The sequence below is a fragment of the Rhinolophus ferrumequinum genome, chromosome 9 (assembly GCF_004115265.2).
Source record: "Rhinolophus ferrumequinum isolate MPI-CBG mRhiFer1 chromosome 9, mRhiFer1_v1.p, whole genome shotgun sequence".
Lineage (NCBI taxonomy): Eukaryota > Metazoa > Chordata > Mammalia > Chiroptera > Rhinolophidae > Rhinolophus > Rhinolophus ferrumequinum.
In genome coordinates, this window is record NC_046292.1 from 15,937,652 (window position 1) to 15,945,074 (window position 7,423).

General features: G+C 42.9%; 1 protein-coding gene across 8 annotated transcripts in view; it reads right to left on the bottom strand.

Moving 5' to 3' along the window:
• Nucleotides 1-1,724, bottom strand: part of HNRNPR (heterogeneous nuclear ribonucleoprotein R) — a 36,309-nt gene extending 34,585 nt beyond the window's left edge. For 3 of the 8 annotated variants that reach the window (XM_033114006.1, XM_033114000.1, XM_033114007.1), the window contains exon 1: nucleotides 1,569-1,724. The gene's annotated coding sequence lies outside the window, so the exon portion shown is untranslated. The remainder of the gene's footprint in view (nucleotides 1-1,568) is intronic. The other 5 variants (XM_033113999.1, XM_033114003.1, XM_033114002.1 and 2 more) reach the window with 3 other exon arrangements.
• Nucleotides 1,725-7,423: the final 5,699 nt, after the last annotated feature.

Sequence of the window (7,423 nt, forward strand, 5' to 3'; positions counted from 1 at the left end):
AACATATAGTTCTGTTTTCCCATGCGCCCCCCACCCCCAAATACAACCACGAGATCATCAGAACTCAAAAGTTCTCAGCATCACAAGACCCTCACTGTATTGCACCTGGAAATACTATTAGTCACAGAAAGAAAGCAAATTTTTAACAGAAAAGTTCGATGAACATCTGTTAAAGTGGTGTGCTCTTTAAAGTATGTGTAAAGCAAAGAGACAAGCTGCATATTAAGCATAAGATAGAAATATTTATGATTACTATTTCATTGCAAAGGCTCTCTGCAAGTTGATTCTCAAATTGGTTGAAATTAAAAAAAAAGTTTGCAAACTTTAACAAAAAAATGTAAAATAATTAGATTCCAGAAGATAAAACCTTTCAGATCAAGGGAAAACCTCTCTTCAAGCCAAATATAATGTGCTCATTTAAAAAAGACTTTTAGGTCACATGAGACCATTTAAAACTCTTGTTTCAATTCAATACAATGCCACACAGCCAAACCATATTTCTGATGCAGCAAATATACTAATACTAATGTGACTGGAGTCATTTGATCTAAGCATTTTTTGCAAAAAGTAGAAATTTCATTAAGATTTAAAAGGGCTGCTGGGAAATTAGGGAACTCAGCACTCGCCCCTCCCTGACTTTTTCTAAAACATCTCTGTGCAAATTAAGAGACGAGCTGTAAAAGAACCAACGAAATGAAAACTAACGGTTATCTCATGATTTAGGAGTGTCAAGCCCTTATCCTACGACTGACTCATGAGACATAAATCCAGCCTTTGAGGACAGCAAAAATCTCAAACAGGCAGTGTGAAAAGACTGGACCTTTCAAGAACCCCGTGGCTTTAAGTTTTAAATATTGGCAATACGGTTACTACCGTATAAGAAAAATAATTGCCTTTCCAATTTACTGCGCCTAGGACATTCTTAGAATTATGTATCTCAGGCGCTGCTTGAAGCCTAAGTTTCATGGCCTCTAGTAGTCATTTTTTCCTTCAAATCAGCTCGCAGCATGCAGAATGGGGGAGGGGAGGCTTCCTACACACGTCGGCCTTTCGGCTTCTGCTTCCCACAAAAGTTTTCTCCGCTCATGTAACCCGGGGTTTGCATCCCGCCCTCTGCCCACCCCACCCCCTCAAGCCCATCCCGACCATCAACACATCCCACTCGTGGCTAGGCCGGCTGAGATGGGAGCGAGGCGGCTCCCGCAAGAAGCGATAGGATCGCGGGCGCCTCAGGCCGCCGGCCGGGCCGCGTGGAGCGGCTGGCGGAGGCGGGAAAAGCACTGCCGACCGCTGCAGGCCGCGCGGAGGACGCTCAGCAGGCCGGCCCCGCGGGCCGGGGTTTGGAGGGGCGGGGGGGAGATGAACGAGGGCGAGGATGCGCCTCAGCAGGGCTAGGCCCTCAACTGGGCGGCCAGACGAGGCCAAAGCCGCCCCCAGCCCATCCCCACCCCCACCCGGGACCTCGGAGGGAAAACGAAACTGGGGACCAGGCGCCGAGCCCGGGCCGGGCCCAGTAGGGTCGGTCGGGGCTCCCGGCCCCTCCCCCCACGGGCCGGCGCGAGACTCACCAGGGCAGAGCAGGGGCCGACGGCTGGGCCCGTGAAAATCAGCGCGAGGCGCTTTGAAAACGACTAGAAATGGCGCGCGCGCCACCCCCTGCCCCCCCTCATGGACAGAGACGCGATCCCGGCAGCACGCGGGGTTTCCCGGAACTGCTTCCAGGGACTCCGAGTGGCCGGGCAATCACCTCGCGCGACGGCCTGAGAGGCAGCTCAGGCGACCAATGGAAGCGATAAGAGGCGTACCACGCCGGACGACTCGGGAGCCAATCGATGAAGCCGTCAGTTGAACCAATGAGAGAACTCAGCGCCACTGGCTGGGGCGCCTCCGGGGCGGGGGTAGGAACACAAAGGGGTCTGTGGTGAAGCCCCGAGTAGAGGCAAGGCTGCGGAGCACCAGGCCCTGGGGGGTCGAGGCTCCTCCCTTTTTGCCTGCCGCCGACACGAGATCTAAGCCCTAGGCCTCGCACCGCGTGGCCACCTCCGGAACCCCGCCCCTTACCGTCCGCGCCAGCCCTCTCCGCCGCGGCCCACCCCCCTTCGCCGGTACCGCAGCGTCCCTAATCGCCCCCCTTAGCGGCGCCGCCGCCAGCTTTCGCCCCAGACACGCCCACCGCCACGCGGTCGGGCCTCCCTCTAGGTCATCTTTTGGACTCCTGTTAGAACACGATTGAAGGTTGATTTGGCTGGTCGTTTGGGGAATTTCGTGTAGAAAATAATTGCTTGGAACGATCGGAACACTGCCCCTCTGTCTCCCTGGCTCCCTTCCACACATCGTTGGGAGCAGCTCAGAATGTGAGCGAAATCTCTCAGGTGGGCAAAACTGAAAACAATGTTACTCACAAATGATAGAGCAGGGCTTTTTTTCCCCACAGGGTTTGGAGCTCATTAATATTCATAAATAGATAGGGCAGATGAAGCCAAAAATCCGTGTAGAGAAAAGGACTGCTCCTCAAAGTAAACTAATTCCTGTTATCTCTAAACCTGTTTTTCACCTTCCGCGCCTACTAATTTTGTTCCTTGTCCTTGCGGTAATCCAAATCTGTTTTATCCCACAGCCCTCCAAACTCACTTCTGTAGAGCCAGCCCTTCCCTCCCTACCTCTATCCTAACCCCCAAAGCCCCACCCGTGAGGGAGTGGAGAGGGTCAAGCAGTGGTCTGCAGGATTTCCAGATACGCTCAAATATCATTTAAATTTCTCAGACCCTATCAACCAAAAATTAATTATTGGAAACTCACTGTGTGCCCAGTACCGAGCTAAATGACTTGGTGCATCAAAGTTTTGTGCTATGGAGTGTGAAACTTAAAACAAATGTTGGGTTCTTTAAAAACAAAATACTATAAAATGATGAATAGGAATAGTCTACCATGTTTCCCCAAAAATAAGACCTAGCCGGACCATCAGTTCTAGGATTTCCAGGAGGGAATTCCCGCCCGTTCTCGGGAATTCTTTTCACTTTTCTGTTCCCGAATCCCGAGAAAAGTTGGTCAGGAAATCAGGAAAATCAGCTCCTTGAACCCAGGTGGTTGGTAGTACCGGCTGTTACTTCGTGGAAACGATTCACCGTGTAGAACAGAAAACAGTTTGTATCTTGGGATTCCGGACCGGGAAAGCGAAAAAAATTCCTGAGAACGGGCGGGAATTCCCACCCGGAAACCCTAATCAGTTCTAATGCATCTTTTGGAGCAAAAATTAATATAAGACCCGGTATTACATTATATTACATTATATTATATTATATTTATTATATAAGACCCGGTCTTATACCCAGTATTATATTAAAGTTTGCTCCAAAAGCCGCATTAGAGCTGATTGTCTAGCTAGATCTTATTTTCGGGGAAACACGGTAGGAAGGACATGGTAAAAAGCGAGGGACCTTGAAGTTTAAAATTTATTAGTCTCTAGCTTGAGTGTTCTTAACATATTTTGTACCATTTGACAGTCTGGTAAAAGCTATGTAACTCTTCTAGGTTTTAAAATAAAATATATAGCATTACAAAAGAAACTATATTGAAATATGATTAGGAAACATTTTAAAAACAAATTTGTGACAGTAATCTGTTTTTCTTTATTAACACATTAAATGTCAAGATCTTGCAGGGGGTCCAATAACTACTGAAATTTTAAAGCAATTAGAAGGTATTTCAAGAAATCCATAGCAACTATAATATGATACAAAAATGTCTGTGATTTCTATTGACAATGAAAGGTACTGCTAATTCTACTGTGGTTTGTTGCCACATTCACAACGGGGGAAAAATGCTGAATTTCAGTTGGACATTAGTTAAAATAAAAGTGCTATTTTTTTTCCATCCCAGTTGAAGGACTGTTGAAATCCGTTCAGAGACTCTTTTAAGTCCATTAGCCACAGGATAAGAAACCCTGGGCTGGATATTGTAATTAAAGCAATTCTATCACTCAGTATTTTCTGGGATAATATTTAAAGTATTTGGCCATATAATCCCATAAGTATACTCCACCATTTCAGACCATATGTTTTAGTTCTTTTATTTAGAAAATATGGTCATCTGAGCATTGCATTTCCAAAAAAGACTGTGTGTGTATTCATGAATTCAATATTCCACAAATATTTATTGCATGCCCTCTACATACAAATCACTGTTAAAAGTAGGGAACATAAAATGAATAAAATACAATCTCTGTCCTCAAAGAGCTTACATTTGAGCTCACAAGGCAGGTCAGATATGCAAATAAACATAATAAAAATGAGTTGTTAAGGAGAGCTCCAGCTACTGGTATATCCCTAATCTTTTGAGATAACACAGTGCAGCCAGGCCATTCCACAACCCTTCCCTGTCACACACCAAATCTGTGGTCTGAGCTAATATGTTGTCACACACCAAATCTGTGGTCTGAGCTAATATGTTGAACATACTTTTGCTTCTTAAAACAATTACCGGGTACCAGAATATTCCAACTGAAGCTTTTACTTTTACTACTTACAACTTGAAGTTAACAGAGAATGTTTTAAATCATCAAACCTTCTTACTGTGCCCTTAGATTCATCTTCATCATGCTTGTCCCTTTCATAACATTGAGTCTATTCCTCAGACTACAAACAAGATTACATCAATTCAGCCTCTTCAAAATGCCTTCACTTGCCAATAACAAGGATAAGCCAACCTGCCCACAGTTCAAAGGCAGCGACAGGAGAAAGGAAAAAAGGAAACAATGCAAAAAGGAAGAAAAGGATAGAGAAATGAAAATGAATATCACATGTAGATTGTTAGTGGAAAAAAGGGCATCAACCACCAACCTCTGCTAACACTTAGGTGCCCAGAGTCCTCTACTCAGCTTTATTTCAAAACTTCAGTTCTCCCTTGAATTGTTCCATTGTCAAATAGAACTATTTATTTTCTTCATCGAACGTTAATAATTTTTATTATTTTAAGGCATTTTCCCAAACAGGGCTGTTCCAATCAAGGTTGACCAGCGCTGAAGGCTGTTTGTCTTTCATTTAAAAAATAAGGTGCCATATGGCTAACTAGTAATAGCTTGTAGTCAACTTGCCTTGAGACCTTACTGCACTCCTGCTTTATTGTAATTTTTGTAGCATCTTTTCTTTGGAAGATTATCCTTGGGTTGGCTTATTGAATTTCCTTCTAATTCTCAAATTCATCAAAGCTGTTTTAAAATGGAAAGAAAGTGTAATTCCATCTTAGTGGCATAACGTTTTAAACAATAATCACTTATTGAGCTCCTACTGTGTGTCAAGTGTTTTACATATGCTATTGCTGATCCTTACATGAAACCTTAAAGGTTAGTAATATTATCCCATTTTATTGAGGAAACAAGACTCAGAGAGGTTAAAACATTTGCTCAAGGCCCCATAGCTAAACTAAGACTCAAATACAGGTCTGTGTGACTCCAAACCTGATTCATCAAGCTACTTTTCGATTCAAGTCTCAGCATTGTCAGATTCTTCACTTGTAGTGGTGCATATTTTTACCAGTCAAAAATCATAGTCAATCTGATGAATAAATTGGAGAATACTACTTAGGGTCCAAAGCAAACTATGATATAAGATAATGAGAACATTTCCTCATGTGGTTTGCAAATTGGCTTCTCAATTCAATCTGAATTCGTTCTAAGAAGCAACAGTATCTAAGAACAAAAATTGTGGCCTCACAAGATCTCAGCACTGGGGATCAACAGTCCTTTGGATAGATTTGATAGAAAAGAAAATGTCTTGTAAATATTTACCTATAATGACTTCATAGTCTCTTTATGCTATACAGCCAGAAGAGATGAGTCAAAACCAATAACATCAAACCTCCCTGTTTTTAAGCCTTTATATTTTCAAACCTAATATTGGTCGTCTCTGATTTTGAAATTCTTTTTGTCCTTAATTTTTTTTCATGAGTTCTCTGTTGTCCTTGGGTTCTGTTAAGGGAATATGGAAAAAGTGAAAAAAGAAAGATAGCACAGTGAGCTCTCCTTTCCACCTTCCCACTCCCCTAGTCTGACTCAAGAAAGCGAGAGTCAACTTTCAAGTCCAATTAGGATTGTTAAATCCAATTTAAGAGTGCTGAACACTTGGTCTCATGGAAGAATTTAACACAACATTCTTCCCTTGGCAACAGCGGGTTCCCTGGCAACTCACCACTAGGACCGTGGTGCATCTACCCACTAACACTGAATTCTGCAGCCATTTAAAGAGATGGGAATGAGCCGCAACAAAAATCCCCAAACATCAAATTCTGGGATACTACAGAACATAACATTTGGTCCATTGAGTTCTAGTTGCTTTAAGGCTTCCCTTTAAGCAGGCAGAAGAGCTATATGTGGCAAATCATTTATGGAAGTGTTACTGTAAGCTTTTAATCAAAATCCAGTAGAACCCTAAGGTAACTATTATTACCCATATTCAAATATACAAGTTAAATATACTGTTCCACAAATAAGGTTCAGCAAGGATTGTGAGTCCTGTTCCTTCAGTACGTTTGTTTTTAAAATTCAATAAAACAATAAGGATTGTTTATAAATAGACTATGTGTATATAACTAAATTCTCATTATCCTTGTTAAAATATCCATTAGAAGGGGGCAAGTGCTCTCTAATTATAGTTAATAACAATAATGTAATACCTCATACTTACATAGTTTTTCTATTTGCAGAGTTTCAAATGCAGCATCTCACTAGACATTTTTGCTATGTTTGGACATCTTGAAATGTGCCACGTCCTTGACACTGTGAATCTCCTCTCCTGATTCTTCTCTGGTTTCTATAATACTTCCTTTTAGGTCCTCTCCTCTGCCCATCGTTACCTGTTGGTGGTCCCAGAATTCCATCCTTGACACAGTGCTCTCACTCTACCAGGACCACCCACTCACTTGCATGGTTTGCTATTCCCATTTATTTGCAGCCCCACTTTTTGGTCCTGAGCTCCGCACTTGTATTTCCGACTGCCTGCTGGATATATGAATATATGCTTGGATGTAATGGATTCTTCAAACTCAGCAACTATTCTATAAAGTTGGTTTTTATTTCCCACCATTTGCCCTCTTCTGTACTGAGCTCCATCCATACCGATCGCCTGGTGGTTGTTCCTCCAGTATGCCACCCACTGCCTCAGCACCCTTACTTTTGCTTTTCAGTAAATTAAGTACTTAGAACACTTCCCCCCACATATCCTGATGACTTTGAGACCTCCACTCTAATGTCACCTCTTCAGAGAGGTTTTCCTTGACCACTCTCTCTAAAAAAGCAGCCCCCGTTCATTCCCCTTCCCTTATTCTATTTTCCTTTTCTTCCTTCCTTCCTTCCTTCCTTCCTTCCTTCCTTCCTTCCTTCCTTCCTTCCTTTTTTCCTTCCTTCCTTCCTTCCTTCTTCTTTTTAAAG